Source organism: Pogona vitticeps, chromosome 5 (assembly GCF_051106095.1).
Source record: "Pogona vitticeps strain Pit_001003342236 chromosome 5, PviZW2.1, whole genome shotgun sequence".
NCBI lineage: Eukaryota > Metazoa > Chordata > Lepidosauria > Squamata > Agamidae > Pogona > Pogona vitticeps.
In genome coordinates, this window is record NC_135787.1 from 130,521,648 (window position 1) to 130,541,828 (window position 20,181).

At 39.2% G+C, this 20,181-nt stretch overlaps 1 protein-coding gene and 1 long non-coding RNA gene across 2 annotated transcripts in view; one reads left to right on the forward strand and one right to left on the reverse strand.

The window, feature by feature from the left end:
• Positions 1-15,357, forward strand: part of LOC144583252 (uncharacterized) — a 40,362-nt gene extending 25,005 nt beyond the window's left edge. Inside the window, exon 2 of the long non-coding RNA XR_013536950.1 lies at positions 1-15,357. This exon is cut by the window's left edge and continues 21,640 nt beyond it. This is a non-coding gene — a long non-coding RNA (uncharacterized LOC144583252).
• KCND2 (potassium voltage-gated channel subfamily D member 2) overlaps positions 1-20,181 on the reverse strand; it is a 342,348-nt gene that overhangs the window by 31,594 nt on the left and 290,573 nt on the right. The window lies entirely within an intron of this gene.

Sequence of the window (20,181 nt, forward strand, 5' to 3'; positions counted from 1 at the left end):
TCTCTTGGGATTCATTTAATCTCACAGCCATTAATACAGAATGTTTATTTAAACAAAACTGAACTGCTGAGTGTGCAGCTCTAATCATAAATCTAAGTGGCCGTGGTTAAATAATAATCCCCCCCAGCATTTATGAATTGAAATTATTGCTATTACATGCTTAATTTATTTTAGTCTCATTGCTGTAATTGTAGAGTAAGGTCTCTCTTATTCAATGGGGACTGCGAGACCTACCGAGGTGTTTTTTCTCTCTCTTTTAACCAGGTCACTAATTATTTGCCATTTTGTTTGCCTCACATTATTGCCCAAGACCAGCAGTCCAAGAAATATTCAGACAAAGAATGCGGTGGTGGACTCCTACCTTCCTGTGCAGCTGGACTGGCAGCTAAGTCTTTCTTCAACATTGCAAATGAGATTGCACCTTTCACCTCACTAGAGAGCAGTGGGCTAGCTTAGAGCACAGCCTGGGAGCAACACATTACGAGGAACTATGTTTTCTTGTAGTACACCAGCTTTTGTGATAATGGGGCCAAATGACATTTTAGGATTGCATTCAACACACCATGTTCTGTAAAATAAGCCTTACGTTAACACTAATATGTTAGAATTTTTTAAATATAAAACATAATTGTCAGCCATTTCAAGATTTGGGAATTGAAAGGCAGATTGTTTGGAACATACAACTCAGTCCTCAGACACCAAGTATGCCCCAATACTACTTCCACACCACCCAAAAGATGCCTTACTATGCCCAATGGCAAGGACAGCTTTGGTTCCTGCACCTTTTTCTTCTACTGTCAATGGAACAGGTGGACATGCCATGAAACTGGCGTGCTCGTAGGTCAGTCTACAATTTGTCTCCTCTCTGATCCCCTTTGCCAGGTTTTCTTATGATTTTGGCCATGTATAACACTGAAAAGAAATAAAGCAACTGGGGAAATAACGTATCTAGTAGGTAATACAGGTGATGGTACAGCCTGGTTCACCAGACCAACATTTAATTGAAAAACAGTATTTGCTCCTTTAATAGAGTGATAAGAAATAACAATGCTGTGCATTATTATAGTGTCTCAATTACATTTGCAATGAGTATAGTGAAGAGAAGAGGCAAGGATTTCATCAGAGGGGAAGGAAGCAATATAATGTCCCTAAAATGACACCTGCAGCAAACTGAAAATGTTTTGATGCACCACGACCAAACTTTGTCTTCCCAGACAAGGGAGCAGGTGCCCACAAGCTAACAACACAGAATGTTTACTAATCCAGGCCCGGGGAATTAGTTCCCAAGGCTTGGCTGCCCCAGCAAAGTCTAATTATGTCCATGTTGCAGATGGCAAACTAAGCCACAGGAAGCTTCAGGGACCTGCCAAAGGTTTCACAGCAGCTGAATCCAGGAATCCAATGTCTGCTAGGATGAGCCTCTAAAAACTCTCCCGTGTGGGACAAGCTTTGTTACTCGATGCTGCTGAGACATCAATTCAAGCCACAGTTGCTAAAAATAATTCCACATTTCATGGGACTGTCACTGGTTTACCCAATATGCCTGAGACAACTTTCCCATAAGACTAGAACCCCCCTTCTTCCACAGCAACATTTGTTCTAAAAATAAGAAATACGTTTTAGAGTTTGAAGGCTGAAATTTACAAACGGAATAAAGGCTTGGTGAAGCTTTTCATCCAGGAGTAAAGTACCTGGTACTACGTTGTGGAATACAACTTCTTTTAAGACAATTGGCGGTTGATAATAATGTTCAGCTATGGTGCAAGTCGGAGGAACTTCTGGCCCTCCAGATATCATGGTTTGTTATCCTAGTAGGGATGATGGTAAGCAGCCATGGGAGTTGTAGGGGAAAAAAAACAGCTGGAGGAGCTCTTATTCATAGGATACTAATTATGGTCCCTGTAGAAAAGATTATAAAACAGAGACCCTTGGAAGTTTGGTGACATAGAAATGCAATAAGCATATAAATAAAGAAGAATTACAGAGTTTGGCAGCAGTGTTCTGCATGGTCATTCAAAGTGTCAACAATGTTTGTGAATGCATTTGCATGACCTCAAAATATTAATATTCTCCTCTCACTGCAACACGGTACACAAAGAGTTTGTCTGTCTCTTCTGTACATACTGTCTAGAAAGCCTATGAGAAGCAATAAAGATTTTGATGTCTGATTGTGCATATTTGATAAATATATCTGATTTTCAGGTATTTTTCTCTCTATCTGTCCCAATTCCCCCCCCCCCCCAGAAATTTGAGCAAAGGCTTGAGGGAACAGGGAGGGATAAGAAATTTTGATTAATATTCCTCCTTGCCAACAGCACTGCTATTCAGAGCTTGAAAGTTACTTTAAAAAGTAATTAAAGTTATCAAGTAGGTACACTAATTGCTTCTTAGGCTAATTACCTTACAAAATTTACTTCTGTATCTTTTTCTGTATTAAACTCTTGCTCTGATACACATCCTTTTTTTAAAAATGTATCTCCTAATACTTAAATCCATGAAAAAAGTATCAGCTTATATAGCAACTTATCATGTGGATTTGTGATAGATGTATTTTTTAAATAGTCATTATCTTAGGTTATTTTATTTTATCTGTTTATTAATAATTTTTTTTAAAAAAATGATTAGGTATAACCATAGTTCTAAGTAGAGATGGGCACAAGCTGCTGGTTTGGCAATTTGTGTCAGTTTGGCTGACAACTGCATAGCTGTTCCGTGGTTCGGCACCCTCCCCCAACCCCTCCTGTGTATGCGCCCACTGGAGAAGGTGGGGCACTGAACCGTGGAACAGCTGTGTGGCCATCAGCCAAACTGGTGGTTCATGCCTGCCTCTAGTGCTAAGTATCCAAAAGTAGTTCCCACTATAGTTAACTTTTAACAGTAACTCTTTGCCTTTTTGTTTTCCAAAAGTAATTAAAAAGTTGCTTTTGAAAAATCCACAATTCTTATACACCCGCTGCCATCCACATATTTAACATTTGGATAAAAGGCAGCCTACATGCATTCAGCTGTACTCACTTCCCTCTTCATATACTCATTGAAAATACACAAATGTGGTGTGAAGAATTCTAAGCAGCCTTGATCTGAGCAGTCCTTATCCCAGAAATAGGATCTCTTCCTTCCCAGAAGCTCTGGTATTGTCAGAAAAGAGAGATAGGGAAACCGAATTTTTGTATTCCCTTTTAAACATTTCTATTTCTTTTGACAATGGGATTTCACATCAAGCTAAGCAGCTGACAAACAAGAATACATACTGTAGCATTTTGCTTATTGCCAGTATTTCTCAGAGGGGAAAAATATTTCCAGACTTTTCTCTCTGCTCTAGGCAAATCAGGAACATACAATATGGTTTGTGCCAAAGAGACACCGATACTGGCACAACGTTTCCCAGGAAACTCTGCCAGTTACTGAACGTTGCCATGAAGAAATGGTTCAGAGACACTAATTATAAGTTTGTTATAATCATAAAATTAGAATACTAAGAAGTGCTGTAAAGCAAGGTACCCATGTGCCAGAAAGAGCAAACAATTGCTACTAATATGAAGATATACAGCCTTATTACCTACAGTATAGCCAGTTACTGTTGACAGCCTGTGTAGTCCACAGTAAAACAGCATTCTTCCTAGCTATTGTGACTGTTTCCAGCTCTTTTGCCCCATCCCCTTTTGTCTTCATTATCCTTCCATTCTGCTCCCCCTCCCCTGAAAAAACTTGGAAAAATATGACCATGAAAGTCTTTTCAGTATGTATCTAGATACTTCTTAACTTTTAGTGTTAACCTGCTGTTCTGTTCTAATTTTTCTCCTGCCACCACACACCACTTATCTGCAACTCAGTGGCGACTGGGTGAGTCCAGTCTTGGGAAGGAGGGTTTTCTGTGAATCTGTTCCATGTTTTTAGTCAGCACTTTACAGGAGATAGCCAATGTGTTGGATCTTATGTCCAAAATAGGTTCAGTACTCTGGGTAATTCTTGTAAAATACAAACTAAAACCTGGAATGTACAGATCAAACCCTCAAAAAACTGCATGGAAAATTTCCCCATTCACTTAGACCAAATTCAGTAAGTAGACCTGTTCCCAGCTAACTGCTATAGGTTTTAAAGATGAGAAGTCTCTCAATGAAAGAGGTTTGGAACCCTAATTTAGCCCCCATATGGTTAAGTATAAATAGATTCAATTTCTCACAATAATAGTCAAGCATTTGAAAGTCTAGATGAAGATGTCTGTCAGTTTCATTTCTCCTGCATTAGACATTTTTCAATTTAAAATTTGTTCCATCCCAGATGTGGGGGGGGGGAGTGGTTTTGAGTAAATTAATATTTTGAAATAAGAAAACAAAAATGATCAGCTAACCTTGTATTTCTTTCTCTCAGGCAGATTTTAAAAAGCACAGGAACCAATTCACTTGGAGCAGATGAAATCCATTGTCTAACAAACAGATGGAGGTTGAGTATACTCAGTTTAAGCTACCGAGACAGGTTCACATGCAGATCACTTTTGGGTGAGACAGATACAAAATCAAAAGCAGCTCTTATTCAGTGAGGTGGACACTCTACAAATGTTGTCACCTAATCTCATTTAGGCTGTGATCTTCAGGTTCCTTGATCCATGAAGCACTACTGTTTTTGCTAAGTAGTCTGAGGAACAATGGCAGAGGCATCACTCTATGATGACAAAAATGGTGTCCAACTGTTTTTTCCAGCCTGAATGGAATCCTTTACCCACATGTTATAAGTCTTGCTTTTCAATTACTAGTGCCCCAGTCCACCCCAAATCTCTGTTTCCACAAACACTATGCTTGTATAGTTGCCTTTTGATAATACTAGGGCTTTTAACACTCTTCTTCATTCTCTTCCAACTGTTCCCTGCCTTGAATCATTTTGTCATAATCATCCTTCCATAAAGAGACAAGATCTGTTTAGACCTCAAATTCTTTTCTTTCTTTAATATGTGCCAAAGATTTCTCCAAAGCATCTCATAAGCCTTGGCAATGTATGATGTCTCGAAGCAAGGTGCATTTCTTCTTGCATGGAGACCTGGAAATTTTGAATTACTTCCAACCCAACAACATTCTTTCCCAAGTGCCAAAGTAACCTGACTAATCAACTTTGAATATTCTGCACTTGTGACTGCAGGAAAAGAGCCTTGCTATTTCACCTTTGAAAAGAAATGATGGGAAATTCTTGCTTTGTGGACTACAGTGACTGTAATCCCACAGGGGTATTGTGGGATTCTGGGAACTTTAGCAGAAAAAGAAAACTTCCTTGTGTCTATCTCAATGTCTTGGGTTAAGGTTTGGGTGATACACTGTGCTGAATACCATTTTATAGTATAACTAGCAGCTGAGCCAAACAATCTGCCAGTTATACCCTTCCTAGCCTGCTAACCCACTCCCTCTGTCTCCTGCTTTAGCCTTCGGGGTGGGGGAAGAAACACACAAAGTACAAGTCTGGGAAAGTTTACTCAGAGATAAGCTTCACCAGGCTCTGTGAAACTTGCTCCTCTCCAGAAAGCACACATGGGCTGAAAGCCCATTGCTTAGTGAAGTAAGTCGCCATTTAATCAATCAAATGTGCAAAGGAATTCACTCATCAATCCCTACTGATTTAATAAGCGTACTGTAGTTGCAATACAAGCTGGATTTCAAAGAGGCAGAGGAACTAGAGACCAAATTGCTAACATGCGCTGGATTATGGAGAAAGCCAGAGAGTTCCAGAAAAATATCTACTTCTGCGTCATTGACTATGCAAAAGCCTTTGACTGTGTGGACCACAACAAACTATGGCAAGTCCTTAAAGAAATGGGAGTGCCTGACCACCTTATCTATCTCCTGAGAAACCTGTATGTGGGACAGGAAGCAACAGTTAGAACTGGATATGGAACAACTGATTGGTTCAAAATTGGGAAAGGAGTACGACAAGGCTGTATATTGTCTCCCTGCTTATTTAACTTATATGCAGAATACATCATACAGAAGACTGGACTGGAGGAATCCCAAGCCGGAATTAAGATTGCCGGAAGAAATATCAACAACCTCCGATATGCAGATGATACCACTCTGATGGCAGAAAGTGAGGAGGAATTAAAGAACCTTGTAATGAGGGTGAAAGCAGACCACCGAAGAATTGATGCCTTTGAATTGTGGTGCTGGAGGGGGCTCTTGAGAGTCCCCTGGACTGCAAGGAGAACAAACCTATCAATTCTAAAGGAAATCAACCCTGAGTGTTCACTGGAAGGACAGATCCTGAAGCTGAGGCTCCAGTACTTTGGCCATCTCATGAGAAGAGAAGACTCCTTGGAAAAGGCCTTGATGTTAGGAAAGTGATGTTAGGACAAGATGGATGGACAGTGTCTGTGAAGCAACCAACATGAATTTGACACAACTCCGGGAGGAGGTGGAAGACAGGAGGGCCTGGCGTGCTCTGGTCCATGGGGTGACAAAGAGTTGGACACGACTAAACAACTAAATGACAACGACGAGTTGCAATTTACTGTGCTAAGCAACAGGATTTCAGCAATAGGATTGCCGCCTCAGCCACTACATTAGCATTGGACTGGGGATAGGTGAGGAACAGATAGCATCAGCCACAAGGAAGTTTCAAGCAAAGAAGGAATCTCATCAGTTTAAACTAGGATTTGATTTGCTGGTATGCACATTTGTCACTTGAATTGTAAAGACAGCTCAGAAGATCATGGCTGAAAAATGTGCTGAGAACCAAATATTTCTATTATGTTGGTCTTCTCCTGAACAAATTATACATTCTGGGTAGAATTCTTCAGGGAACCTCAGGGATGTTAAAGTGCTACAACTCTAACTTTTATAGCATGCACTGTAGATAAAGTCCAGGCAGTGATTAACTCTTTGCTGTCTCCAGGTATTCAATCTGTCAGGGATGGGATTTTCTGGAGTAGAAATCCCACAGTTCTCCATTCGGGGAGCTTTACCTGACAGACATCTATATGTGGCTCACCTGGGAGAAAGGGCTCTCAGGTAGCAGTGGGGCAGAAACAGGATGCTTGGGCAGAACTAGGCCTAGCTCAGCCTTGAAGCCTTTCAGTTGAGGCCTTCCTCCCAGGATCTATGAACCTTGGGAAGCTAGATGTGGTTAAAGAGAGGATGGCAAGAATAAACATTGACATCCTGGGCATCAGTGAACTGAAATTGACAGGAATGGGTGAATTCAATTCAGATGATTACCATATCTACTATTATGAGCAAGAAGCCCATAGAAGGAATGGAGTAGCCCTCATAGCCAACAAACGAGTGGGAAAAGCTGTAATGGGATATAATCTCAAAAATGATAGAATGATTTCAATACGAATCCAAGGCAGACCTTTCAATATCACAGTAATCCAAGTTTATGCACCAACCACCAATGATGAGGAGACTGAAACTGATCAATTTTATGAAGATTTACAACACCTTCTAGAACTGACACCAAAGGAAGATGTTCTTCTCATTCTAGGGGATTGGAATGCTAAAGTAGGGAGTCAAGAGATAAAAGGAACAACAGGAAAGTTTGGCCTTGGAGTTCAAAACAAAGCACGGCAAAGGCTAATAGAGTTTTGTCAAGAGAACAAGCTGGTCATCACAAACACTCTTTTCCAACAACACAAGAGGCAACTCTACACATGGATATCACCAGATGGGCAATACTGAAATTAGATTAATTATATTCTCTGCAGCCAAAGATGGAGAAGTTCTATACAGTGAGAAAAAACAAGACCTGGAGCTGATTGTGGCTCTGATCATCAGCTTCTCATAGCAAAATTAAAGCTTAAACTGAAGAATGCAGGAAAAACTACTGGGCAAGTTAGGTATAAACTAAACCAAATCCCTTATGAATACACAGTAGAAGTGAAAAACAGATTTAAGGAACTCAACTTGGTGGACAGAGTACCTGAAGAATTTTGGATAGACACTCATAACATTGTACAGGAGGCAGCAACAAAAACCATCCCAAAGAAAAGGAAATGCAAGAAAGCAAAGTGGCTGTCCAAGGAGGCCTTACAAATAGCAGAGAAGAGAAGGGAAACCAAATGCAAGGGAGATAGGGAAAGTTACAGAAAATTGAATGCAGACTTCCAAAGAATAGCAAGGAGAGACAAGAGGGCCTTCTTAAATGAACAATGCAAAGAAATAGAGGAAAATAATAGAAAAGGAAAAAAGAGAGATTTTTTAGTTTTGAGATAAAACAGTTCCAATCTGAGATGATCTCCCCAGAAATCTCTGTATTTCTTATGTCTACACTGCTGAAATTCCACTACTACCTCTGCCAGGCTGACATGAGCCTGGAAAAGCTTTCAGATGCTTGAGAAACTGCAATGACAAAAGAAGTCTTATTTTGTCCTTTGACTTTCTTAACTTGTCACATCTGCTGTACTTTTAGATCCCAAACAACTGTCTTCAGCTGTGCTCTGGTAAGCCTACAGTATTACCTAAGATTAAAAATACTGTGAAACTTTTTCAGATCCTACTGAAACAATAACCTTCCAAATCAGCCAAGAACATTTGGTCAGATTCCGCTAGTCCTTCTCAGTACCTGGACACCATCCATGTTGTTTCCATATCTTTCTCCTTGGAAGATAATTGCTTTCAGTGTTCTTCATTTTTGTTCCAAGTTTGATTCAGCGCTACCGTTTTTATCTCAGTGACAATTGCTTGTAACAGAAGAGAGCATCACTTAAACAATGTCTGTCAAGGCCTCCTGGTTTTATTAGGTTTTAATTTTCGTTTACTTCCTGTTGATTGTAATGCTCTTTTTGGAAATTCTAAAATAACAAGTCTTATGTCCTTTTTAATTGTCAGGTTTGTCTGTTTCAGTTTGTCAGACATTGATTTTCCCCTCATTCTCACTATGGCTTTCTTTTATTTATTTATTTATTTTAGGTACTTCTTCACCTGAGCTTACATAGCAATGTTGGTACAGCTGCAGGGAGGCAGCCAGTTAATTAATTGCTATTGTTGATCCAGCCGAGCAAGTTAACTGGACCTACAGTCTTAATACCACTGTGGTTTCATGATCAAAAATGTGGGCCAGTAAAGTACTATGTCTACCAAAAGATGGATGGGCAACTTGGTCTCCCCCCTGCTCTACTCTTGAGAAATCTCATAGGAAATTTAATGGGGTTTCTTGGTAGCTCATTTTTTCTGGAACAAATTCCTGCACAGAACAACATATTTCCTGCACAGGTTTCATGTGGGAAGGGCACAAGAAACACCAAACTGTGAAGGACTGTTACCATTCTAGTACAGTATGAGATCTTTTCTGCACAAGATTCGCTGGAAAGGGCATTCAGCGGCACAGAATTTAATTGAGCCCTCTGTAGAACATTTCGGGGGTGGGGAGGAACAAGACCAGTATCTAATTTTTGAGGGAAATCGGGAAAGCTCAGTGATGTAGGATGAAGTCTCAGCCTGGCGAGGCTTGGAAAGTCTCAGAGAATGAAAAATTCTGTTGAAACTTAGATTACACATATTTTTGGGACCAGATTCTCTTTAACTTAGAAACGTCACACTCCATTTCTTACTGACAGAAGATGGCTAACATGGCAGAAACCCAACCTACTGTTACAGTAAGTGGCTGAAAATTTTGCACTGCCTGCCAGCAGCAATTCTGGTGAAGTGTTTAAAAAGAAACAGAGACAGTTACAGTGCAATACTTGGGTTACAGTCAATAGCACAGGATGAGTGATTTCACTCCCCTCTCCTATTTAAATCATTCATTTTAAGTCACGAAAACATGCACTTCAACAAGTGTGTGCATCTTGTTTTAAAGTTGGTCGCTGTTCTTGAAAATAATCCAGAAAGATGCTTCAAATTATGTTCTTTGGCCTCTTGTTTTAAAGACATAAAGAGCCATTCCTCGCCTAGGGGCCTGGGCAAATCCATTCTTAATCCAAGACTGAGAATCTTATGGCTCTCCAGATATTGAGGTCTCATTGCCATAAGCCAGCATGGCCAGCAGTCATGAATGATGGGACTTGCAGTCCTAGAACACCAGGTTAAACAAATACTTAAATAATACAGAGATATAAAATAGCTGTTCATCCCCTCAAAGCACAAAAAGTATGAAATGGCAGAGAAAATAATAGTTGAAAGTATTTCCCTGTTTTATGACATCAAAAGTCTTATAGAATAAAATCAGGCTAATGCCTGAACCCTCCCTAAGAGTCCTACAAAAATTTCATAGACCTCCAGGGAAAAATCAGAAGACTGTGTTCTTCACAGCCTGCATTTTCCCCAGTAAAGGGCTAATGCTAGAATAAAACCAAACAATTTTTGACAATCAAATTAACACCCAACTGAGTATTAAAATATGTCTTTATATTGTTGTAACAATCTCAGGCAACATCTTGTCTAACTCTATAAGCTTTATTTATATACATTGCTTCTGTGTTCCATATGTATGACATACTTCAGGGTTGTTGTAAAATACAGACGTCTTACAGCTATGAAGGCACAAATTATTTTAAAAAACTTCCTTGCAACTTGTAAAAGAGTGTTAAAACTTAAATTAGTCTGAACATATTTGAATATAAAATATAGGAGCATATCTTTTAAGAGTAAAAAAGAACAGTGAGAAATTTTTAATTATATTCTAAAAATACAAGAGCTTAATAGCCTATAAAGGCACAAAATCCATCTCTAGAAGACATCAGTGAAAAATAAAAGCATTCCAACTTTAAGTACTCTTTAGCAGTACTGTACTTTAAAAAGCATATTAAAAATACCAAAGATTTTAAATGTAAAAAGTTATTAAAGAAAATAAGCATATTACGACACACATACACAAAATAGTTCTAAATGCTCACCCCTCTACCAGTTAAAAATCTATTGAGGAAAATCCATGACTTCTATGTCTTTTTTTTCTGAGCTGTTTTATCTTTTCCTCCCCTCTAGTGATTTTTGCCTGGCATCGTTTTTTACTCCTTAACTTGGCTATTTGTTCTCAATTATTTTTATTTGTTCTTCACTAACCATAAACAATTTATTTCTGCTCATCCAGATTTTACAATAATATCTCACACCAGGATGTGCTAATGTGATATAAAAATCCACAGACTTTGCACATGCACAAGTTTTGGTAAGCACCTACATTCTGTGTACTTCTTGCTACACCAGGATGTGTCTACCTGCCAGCTTTACTATGTAGTTTGGCACTAATGTAGTAACCTTAAAGCCTATATTTCATGGATTTACATTTTCCAAAAGATGGTACTATAGGGTTTCAAAAAACTCTTTTTCATTTATTTACCTGTTACTCATGATAAATATTCATTTAGTTGCTCTGCCAGAGCTGGCTAATTGTTTTGCAATGACTTATGCAAACTATTTTTTCAAGCCACAAATGTTAAAACCACTTTCCACTTGGTAGAATTTTTTCTGCACCCCCTTTAATTTTTATAACTCTCTTAAACACACAAAATTTCAATATTTTAAAGAGGGCATCTCAAGCTGGGATACTGCCAATGACAAGGCTTTGTTTCTAGGTAGCCATTTAGAAGATAAATAAGAAGTGGCTTAACCTGAAGTTCTTAATATAAACAGGGAGGTTCATAGGGGAGTATTCTAGTCCCAAGCCTGGTCTGAAGCACTGAAATTAGTTGCAGAGCTGAGACTACAGAAAGGTGGGATGACGTTAAGAGTGGCAGAAGTCTTTCCCTCCACCAAACCGGAGAGGAAGGGCACCTCCTGGCAAGTATTCCTCTCACTGGCAATGGCAAGAGAAGCATGGAGTGCCACGTTATTCCTTAAGGTTCTTCCTCCAGTCTTCTCTTTGTTCTACCCACTACTACTTTCTTTGCAGTCCTTTGAGATGGCATTACAGTGGGGTCTCGACTTACGAACGGCTCGACATACGCACATTTCGATTTACGAACCGCTCTCATAGGAATATATGGACTCGACTTATGAACTTAGATTCGAGTTACGAAGTCTTTTTCCCCCCCCTTTTTTTAAAGCTAAGTCATCTTAGGCAAAGAAAAAAAGAAAAAATATCCCCCTCTAGTGGCAGAAGGCGGAATAGCAGCTTCCCATTAGTTTCTATGGACAAAAAGAGCAGATACGGATTAAATGGTTTTCAATGGATTCCTATGGGAAATGCAGATTCGACTTAAGAACTTTTCAACCTGAGAACTGCCTTCCAATACGGATTAAGTTTGTAAGTCGAGACCCCACTGTATTACGATGAAGCTCTTTAAAATATTAGATGGTGGAGGACCATGTTTATACTCAATGCAAAGTCAAATAGGTATTTTCTCATCATTTATTGCTCTTTTCCATTCTTCCTAAAATAACTTTGCCTTGATAACTTGTGATCCTTTGATTGGTATGGAACTATCCATTATCTTTCAAGATTCAGTTAAGAACTTCTGATTGGTTGACATCTGACTCTGCTTTCTCTGGCACCTTCAGACAGCTTGTGCATAATAGGATGCAGATCCAAAGAATAGTATCCTGTCCCATGTGTTGCATCTTTTTGAACTCCTATCAGGGGGTTCTACTATTTCGGTGCAGGTTGTAGGGCTCCGGTTGAGTCCATTCCCAGAGACTGTGGCAGCTTGGATTAAACTAGAGCCTTGCAGTTCCATTTTTAGTATTCTGGAGTGGTTTATGTCCAGGAATTGAACACTTCCACTGATCATCTGTGGAGGGTGAGAGGAAGTGAAATTATTTTTAATGCATCTGCTAGATTGTCGCTGATGTGATGAATCACTCCATTTAAATTAAAATATATATTATTTGCCTGTCTGTGTATTGCCAATCAAAACCACAGCTGTGGACTTTTTGATTCGCAATACATATTTTTTAAATAATTAATTGAAGTGATTCATAGCATCAGCGATGATGTAGGGATGTGAAACATAATTTTACTTCCCTTTACCTTCTGCAGATGACCAGCAGAATTGTTTAATTGACAGTGCAATGAGTCAAAGACTGATATGCAAGTTGGATGCGAGGAGGTGCCAAATGGCACATCGCTTCTCCCCCTGACCTCAACTGACCCTCTGTAGCCTCATCCAGCCTACACCAAAACAGACAGTTTGGGCAGGTCCATGTATATATTCACACCAATGCAATCTGTAATCAGATTAGAATATTGTACCAAAGAGTATTATGAGAGGCTGGTTCAGTCTTTATAATACCATGGTCATAAGTTGAAGAGGGCTTTCTAGGTCACCACTGGCATTTTGCAGACAGGAAAGCTATCATATCTATGGACTCATGTGCTTTCACAAATCATTCAGTCTGGCTATTCTAGGCCTGCTGAGGTTTCTGAATACTTATCAGTGGCAGTGCTGTGCACAGTGCAGGGACTAAAAGCACAGAGGAAGAGAATTTATTTTGGTAACACAAATGCTGAATCAGAGAACCAGTAAAGACAATCAGAACTTTATGACAGGATAATAATTGGTGCATTTTAGCTTGTAGCTGAAGGATTTAGGGGATTTATTTAATCCCCTAGGAGGAAGGGAAAATTTAAGAAGTTCACCAAGTCATATATTGTATCTTATGAGAATAAATGAGAATATAATGGGGGGAGGGAATACCCACAGGTTTAATAAATATTATTGTTATTTCTGGAAATATTTTTGTCGTCAGAGGTAATTATTTATTTTTTTAAAATGTTCACATAAAAGGGCTGAGTGCAGAAGGTTATTGTGTGCTTAGTAAGCTTTTCCATCCATCCAAGCTGCTTAGTAGAATTACAACAGATGCATTTTGCCCGTGGCTACAGATATATCAGAAAATGTGAGAGAACAGAAATCATATTGAACTGTTTTGTGCTGGTCCACATGCTCACTGTCTTGTGGGTATGCATGCTAGTGTAACTAGAACTGTGAGGTGTTTGCAATCTATAGTCTAATTTCTGAGAAAGGAGGAAGCCAGAAATGAAATGGAGAAGAAGAAAAGAGAGGCCAGGATAAAAGAGAAGTGTGAGCGAACCAGGGCCAGCTCAAGATATTCTGCTTCCTGAGGCAAAGAAAAAGAGAGCACCCCTCCCTCTCTGCATAGAAAAGCTGGCTGTACTGGGAGTTGAATTTTTCTTCAGCAGTGGCAATCATGGGCTAGCAGTCAGTCAGCCACCCAGTTTATGAAATATCAAGCATGTCAGCGGCACAAATCTCGGAGGGAATTCCCATACTTTGCATATTGGTAGGCTGAGCCCTGGAGCAATGGTTGTCTGAGATGAGGATGGTGGTGTTAAGTTACATGTGGCCTTCCAGATATTTGCAGCCTACAACTTTGTGCAATTCCAGTCAATAGAGCCAGCAAGGAGGGATTATGGGAGGTATGGTTCAAAGACATTTGGAGGGCCTCAGCTATCCACCTTTGGATTAAGGTGATACCTTTTGTTTCCCAAAATAGGAACATTTGCTAATGAATTCTGAAGGCTGGATCCTATAAAATGGTGGTGGACTCACATGACCAGCTGGTGAAAGGACAAGAAGTGTCATGTACCTGGACAACAGAAGCAAATTCCTTTTCTATATATTCCAGAGGTATAATTTGAAAAATGGGGCAAGGGAGTTAGTCGTAGAATTCAGGAGATCTGAAACAATTACTAACCCAGTACCAAAATGCCACAGTCTAGTGTGAAACTTGCTTCTGTAAATTCACCCAAAACAAACAGGAACTGTGCAAGAGGATGACCATGTTCTGAGAGCAGCTGCCTCATTCAAGGCTAAATCTACCATTAGGTGAGCGAGGCAGCAACCTCAGGTGTCAAACACTGGAGTAAGGCCAAATAAGTGGTCAAATGTTGGCAGACAACTGCTGAGTTTGTCAGCAGCCTGCTTTATGACTCATAAACTAGCCTATGGTTCTCAGATTGTGATGCTAAGGCTGTTTTTTTCATCAATGTATAAGTAACATACTATACAGTCATCAGTCCAGGTTGCATATGCTTATGTGTGTGAACACATTCACTTGTGCCAGCTTTGTCCACACTGGACCCACTGAAATGTGCAGGGAGATTGCGTGGTCCTATTGTTCAGCTACCATTCGTATCAGTGATACTTGTGCAGGACAAACTGTGTTCACTGTGGCTGACTATTACTTCTGCATCCATGCAAGGAATTATCATTTGAACTTTTAATTCCTTTTTGTTTTCCAGTTTGTCCTGGACACTACCAAAGACAAATATTGCTCCTCTATAACTTATTGGAGCAAATCTTACCCAAGCATTGAATTGTGAATACAGCTGTCAGAATGTATTGGATCTAAAGGTGGCTCATGTGCCCTGAAAGCATAAGGTGGTAGGCTCAGGGGTGATGAATTATGTTTCTGCCACTGCTCGGCACTTTGACCTCTGGAAAACCACTTAGTTTTGTCACTCTTTCTGGTTTCCCATTTCTCATTCTTGTTGTGAGCATTAGACATTTGCAACATTGACTCCCTATTAACTGTGCATTTACACAGAATTTAGCATAATGGAACTATAATCTTGGTTAAGACCTTCAGGCACTGTTCACAGTACAAATATTAGACAACAGTGCTCAAAAGATTAATGAGATAGAATAAAACAAACAGCAACGAACTGGAATGCTTCCTATGGAATAATAGCTTATCCAAAACCACTAAAGTAGACAGGGTGTCTAGCAAGTTCATTGTCACATGGGTGGATTTCTAAAAATAACTAAAGGTGGTTTATGTCTAGTAGCCGGAGGCTATGGAAATAGTGATTGGGCTAATAGCATTTCTGAATTCTTCCTCCATTGTTTCTGCTCCAGGCTACTTTCCTAGCAAGATTGTTAAATGAAGCCAGGTATGTGACATGGTACTCAAATCAGCAATGCATCATTTAAAAAGGATTAGTGGGTTCTTATTGGGTTCCTTTTTCTCTCCATTATGCTTTCTCTTTCTGGTTTAGCTTTACAGCAACTCAGACATTACTTTTAATATAATATTGCAGGATTTTATACTTAAACCATTTACACAAATATTTCTTATACTTTTCTGTTCCTCTTTCTGTCATTAAAAGGTTGAATTAAGTCTGAAGGTTTTAATCAGAAAATTAACCAGCTAAAGCTGTAGTTAATCTTTGTTGACAAATGATAGTCAATGCTGTACTGGAAGAAGTAAGATCACAAGTACGTTACTTTTTCTTTGAGTCAGTTTTGATTCTGCTGTACTGCTGTGACAAAATGGGTGAGAGAAAATATTTAACATTGCCTCTTCTAAGAACAACAGATGTTTATGTTTGTTTGCTTGTTTGTTTTATATCAGCTGTTCTACCCTTCACTTTAAGACAGGTATACCAAGGCCATGGTTATGTGCTGATTTATTTGAATGTGGCCAATACAATAGTAAAAGGTAGATCAACAATCAGCTTAAAATTCTATCATCAGTAAACAGCTCTAAAGTTTCCATAGAAATTCATAACTGTTATGCCACATTTCACAACAATTTGTATCTAATCGTATCTTCCCACCACTAGGGGAATGGATACTGCTGGTACTTCAAATAACTGCTCCCTTCACAGCCGTCCCTGTCCCATCCCATCTTATCTTGAGAGCTGGGAAACTTATAAGAGCAGATTCAATACCCATACAGTACAGGTCATGATGACTAGACATAACCCTGCATTTAGTAATCTTGTCTGTTTGTGGTCAATGACATTTTTAGTCTCATGGCTGAAATAAAAGTGTTGCAGGACTTATTTGTATGGGCTTATTCTTCACTCATTGATTGTACTGTCCAATGATGACTTAGCTTGCCTGTATGAAACAGCCACCATGTAATCACTTGAGAAACTAACTTTAAAGGAAGGAGTTCATCTGGGGAACTCATACTTACAGTTGAGCTCATGCTCACAGCTGTACTTACTGGGCAATGTCAGCATGTGTGAGCTCATCTTCACAATTATTGGTAAGTCAGCAGAAACTGGAAGGAATGAGATGTAATCCTTCTATATGGCATCCTCACACCCTTTTCAGGGATGCCACAGCTTATAGTCCAGTTTGAAACTTCAAGGCATATTGGTTCTGCTACCCCAAATTACAGAAGATTATGCCAAAGATATGTGATGTATGGTGTGTGACACACTGAGCCTGTTTTTGACAACTTCCACAATTTCTAGATACACTGATCATTCAGTCACAAAACATTTTCCGTCCAATTTCCAAATTAGCCAATGGTTTTTTTTTAAAAAAATCCTGAACACGTGTGTTTATTTTTAATTTAAGTTTTCCTTATTGTATGCAGTAGAACTAAATGCTCCCAAATGAAACAGGCTTCCATGTAACATTCCCCAATACATGTATTTTATTGCAGAATTCAGAGCACAGTTCATAAAGGCATGTTATCCAATCTGCATATTTGTCCAGGAAGGAAGAATTTGCTTAAAAATTCAGTCCCAATGAAATTTGCTTACATTCACTTGACATTTGGCTAGGATTGGATACTGGAAACACATTGCTTGAGTACAGTAGGGTTTGTACAGCCTTTGCTGCTGCCATGCTTTAAAAGAATGAGACAGAGCTAGCTGTGAGACTGTTTATTGAGATACCCAAGTTATGATTCTGCACAATGAAAAATCAGTCTTTTTTTGTTTCAACTTGTTCATTTTGTCTTTCCTTTATGTTTCCTATGTATCCAGTTTAGATTTCCCCCCTTGTAATACTGCACTTGTGCTTTGTTGAATTCTTGATTTTGTCTTATTTGAGTTGATTGATATATTTTATAATTATTTGGGCTTGTATTTACCTAATTTTCAGACCTGCTGAGGAGCAGATGATTGTGATTATGCCCTGATACATAAAACCATAGAATTCAAAGAGGGTGTACTTCCTTTTTCACAAGACTGTACATAGCAAGGACAGCTTGATGAAACAGGCTTTTTCCTTGGGCCTTCTTTGATGGTACCCTAATGTTCATTTCAGCTGGCTGATACCTTGTGGCTGGCTCAAGAGATATCAGCCAGTTTGCACTTAGTGCACGCAAAAAATTTAATTGCTTATTTGGAATACAGAATGGGGAAACACTTTAATGAATATTGTATTATTATCATCCCAATAATACTTCTACCTTCCTGCTTCTCAGTCCTAGTTTGGAAGCACATCAGATCTCACAAACTGTTTAAAAGATATTTATATAGAAGAGAATTATTAATGGTGCCCTCAATGTCCTCTAGAGGAGACACGATTTTACACAGGCCCTGGGTGACAGACAATTTATGTAAAGCCTGAAGATCCTCCAGGAGAGCACTTCATCAATTTCAAGTGCAGAAAGGTTTTTTTTTTTCCCCTTTGCTTCTTTTATGTATGCATGAAAGTTTTCATTTTCATGCCTGGTTAGCTGCTTAGTGAGCTACTAGTGACAGCATGTTCTTCTCTTTGCATGCCTGTGTGAACTTGGGAATGTTTTGTAAAGCTGATGAATCATTAAGGGGAAAAGCACCCATGACTGTCGCACCCAAAAGAAACAGGGTAATAATGGCATACATTATTTTCTCTGCAGTAGCCTGGAAAAAGGATGGCCTCACATTTACCTGTCAGCCAATAGACACAGTTAGAGATGTAGAACATGGTCATACAGAAGCCCTGAGAGCAACTCATACAAGCAAGCCAAGCTGTATGTTAGAAAGGAAAGGAAAGCTAGAGAATGATCTAAAAGAATAGAATTCTGGGTGGGGAGTGGCAAAGGGAATAGCTTTTTAAAAATTATCTCTAAGCCAGATGGCAATTAAATCGGTGATTCCCAATTTTGTGTCCCCAGATGTTGAACTGCAACTCCCAGAAGCCTTCACCACTAGCAGTGCTGGCAAGGGCTTCTGGGAGTTTGAGTCCAAAAATGTCTTAGGTCTCCAGGTTGGAAACTATTGAGTTAGATCATAACCAGGAACACAATGTACTCATGGAAGTTTGTGAAGATAAGATTTATGCAAAACAATAATCTGTACTAAGAATAGTTCAACTCCATAAATGCATCAGTGTTTATTGGGACATATTTTCCTTAATTAAATTTTTTTTTTAGTCTTTTGAATCAATCCTAAAGTTTTCCATTTTTTTTAAAAAAAAAATTAGTTTCATATTCATTTGGGAGCTGAGGATGGAAAAATTAAAGCCTAAAATGCATGTGTTCAGTCCTTCAAACTCTGCCTCTGATTTATAAATGTGGGATATGGTGCTTCTGTGCCAACATTTCAAAATGGTTTGTCATTACCTTGCAATATCATTCCCAATATGCCAACAGGAAAAAGGACACCAGGCTTTACATTATAAAAGCCAGCCTATATCAGCACTCAAGAGGTTTACAGGATCTCCTCCTGCACTCACTACCACTCGGAAACAGCAAGGGGAAATCTGAGAACCTGACTTCCTGTTTTCATCCGTTTACCACGTCTCAAGCACAAAACAGTTGTCAATATTACAGGAATAAAAGGATGGTCACATTCTTGTTATAATGCTGAATGAGGGCCTTGCACCAAGAGAATGTGGGACTGTAACCTTCAGATTTTGTGGTAGGGGCATAGGCTAGTGCTACAACATGTGTTTTGCATACAAAAGGTGCCATGTGCAGCCCGTGGCATTGCCGAATATGGATACAAAAGAACCCTCTCACAGTTTCTGGAGAACCACTGCCCATCACTGTTGACAATACTGAGCAAGATGGACTGGTGGTCTGAGAGGCAGCTTGCTATGCTCCTATTATTCAAGCTCCAATGAGGTGGACCCAAACAAGAATTCAAACCTTACGGCTGATGCCTACAAAACATACTGTAAAAGAACGATCAGGTGATTAGTTTAGTGCATGATAAATTGTGATTAACAAACAACATTAAAAAATTGTTGTGAACCCATTCAAGGGAAGCGGAGTTGCCAACGTAAAGAAGCAATGATGGAGCAGCTGGTCATAGAGTAATTAAGCACAGTAAATCTTTTAGCATCATCATTCATGCCTTGGCACTGAGACATTTCTGGCAATGCTAGAGTAGAACAACAACCAGAAAGAGATAATGCTCCCAAATCACATGTCTCCCTCACAACACAAAGAACCCAGTGTTTTTGTGCAGATAAAGTGTGCTTGTTTACATAACTAATGCAAAATGTCAGCTATGTTCTGGCTAAGGTCAGATCATGGTAACCACCTTAGAGTTAATATGCAAGGATTGTAATGAAGTTTAAATCTAGTGCTCTCTGGCAGAGTGCATATGTGCCCTCGAGATAAGGCTCAC